This window comes from Urocitellus parryii, chromosome 11, assembly GCF_045843805.1.
Source record: "Urocitellus parryii isolate mUroPar1 chromosome 11, mUroPar1.hap1, whole genome shotgun sequence".
Lineage (NCBI taxonomy): Eukaryota > Metazoa > Chordata > Mammalia > Rodentia > Sciuridae > Urocitellus > Urocitellus parryii.
Genome location: NC_135541.1, coordinates 69,438,634 through 69,440,847, shown reverse-complemented (window position 1 = coordinate 69,440,847; position 2,214 = coordinate 69,438,634).

Genomic DNA, 2,214 nt, shown 5'->3' with positions numbered 1-2,214 from the left:
TCAAATTGCCTGGAAGAGGATTGCCTTCCAGCTACAGCCCCCAAACACGCGATTCCTGTATTCTTCCCTCACTTCCATGTCATATGTTTCTACAAGTTCATTCCCAGGTGTGTATAGGGCCTCTATTTGCGACCCTGCAAATGCACACTTAATCTCATCTCTAAACCTTCTCACATAGTCTTAGAGGCTTCACAAGTTAAGATGTACATCAATAGCAGGCAGTGTTGGCAAGTCTGTGGGGACCCAGGTATTCTTACACACACTGACACAATTTTTTTAAACATTTAACAAAAGCTTTTAAATACAAAGTCATTTCGCTTATTTGAATTCAACTTCCTTGAAACTAGACTACACATAACAACATTGTAGCATTGCTTATAGTAGCAAAAAGTTGAAGAGTCTAAATGTCTATCAGCTGGAAGTTATTACATAAATAAATAGATTAAGTTTTGGTAAACTCATACTCATGGAAAACCAAGCTGCAGTTAAACAAATGAGCAAATACAAACATAGCTCTGTGTGTGCTGACATAGACAGATGCCTAACAAATATCATTAAATTAAACTGGATGCAGTGGCAGCACATACCTGTATCCCTGTGGCTCAGGAGGCTGAGGCAGGAGGATCACGAGTTCAAAAGCCAGCTTCAGAAAAAGTGAGGTGCTAAGCAATTTAGTGAGAACCTGTCTCTAAATAAAATACAAAATAGGGATGGGGATGTGGCTCAGTGGCTGAGTGTCCCTGAGTTCAATCCCTGGTAGCCCCTCTCCCCACTTCCTGATGTTGATATATATGTTGAACCATCAAATTCACAAAGCAAATTGCAGAACCATATATGGGTATGAGACCATTTTTGTAAATTTTTATTCTAGCTACATCACAGAGCAGAATCTGCAAGAATTCACTTAACTCTCAATGGTATTTCTTTCAGAGGCAGGAAACTTCCTCCAACATATTTTTTAAATTATTGAACTTTTCCTGTATTCAATGATAAGTGTGTATTACTCATGGTTAGTTAAAACCAGAGTGGTGTTATCTCTTTTAGCCATGCTCTTGATCATGTAAGATGCTTTTTCATGGCTTATGCTCTTCATTGCCCCCTTGTCCCCTCAGGCTGCCTCACACACACAGAGCTTTCTATGGATGAATCCCCAAATGCCTTGTGGTCCCCCCAAGACCAGAACAGCAACACCAGCTTTCCAAGGATTAGTTAGTTTAGCACAGAAATTTTTCTCAAGGTGGGTTTCAACTTTTAACTTACACCTTGGGTCCCTTTAACCTGCTTTATTTTTATTTAACATATTCATATTCTTTAGAGATTATTTCATCTGAGTAGTCTATTACCTGTTTTTGTAAACTTTGGATCATTTTCTAAGCATCTCTCTCTATTTTTTTCTCCCAAGTTTCCCATTCTCCTTAGGATTGCTCCTTAGTGCTTATTTCTCAGTAATTTGTAGAGAGCCAAGGGTGTTGAGCATGGACTTTTGTATAGAAGCATTTGTCTCTTTCCTTTAGTCTTCATCCTTCAGACTTCTTACACTAATACACACATGCTGTGTATGTTAGTATAAGATTTTTGAGGTCTCTTTACACCTACTTTATTTTCAAGGTGTGATTTATTTAGATGATGAGTTTTTTAAAAAAGCTAACACCTAGCACTTTTGCAAATTTATTTCTTATTATTTTTTTATTTTTATATGAGCAGTATGTTCAGAAAATTATAAGAGGCAGAAAGCAATAGAAGAAAAATAAAATTCAGCCATATTTTCACTTTGGGATATAACAACTTTTAATAATTGAGCTTATAGCCTTCTGAGTAATTTCTATGTTTGTAAATATTTCCATTTTCTTAAAAATGGGATCATGTTTAGTAAGCTGATTTGTAACCTGATTCGTTTAGCTCTTGACAATGTGGCATAAATATTTTCCTGTGGTTAAAGAGAGATTATAATAATAGAAAGCATTGATTTTATTGGATTTCAGGCACCAGACTGAGCATTTTATTTTTATCTCACAATTTATCTTATGTACATCCTTCAGTTACTTTTTCATTGTACTCTTTGTATGCAATGAATTCTCTCTCTCTCTCTCTTCCTCCCTCCCTCCCTCCCTGTAAGTGTCTTCTCTTTTAACTTTCTCCTGCACATGACTATTATGAAGTGTATTTGTTACTTTCTCTTTACAGACTAAGCATTTTATGCCTATCAACCCATCC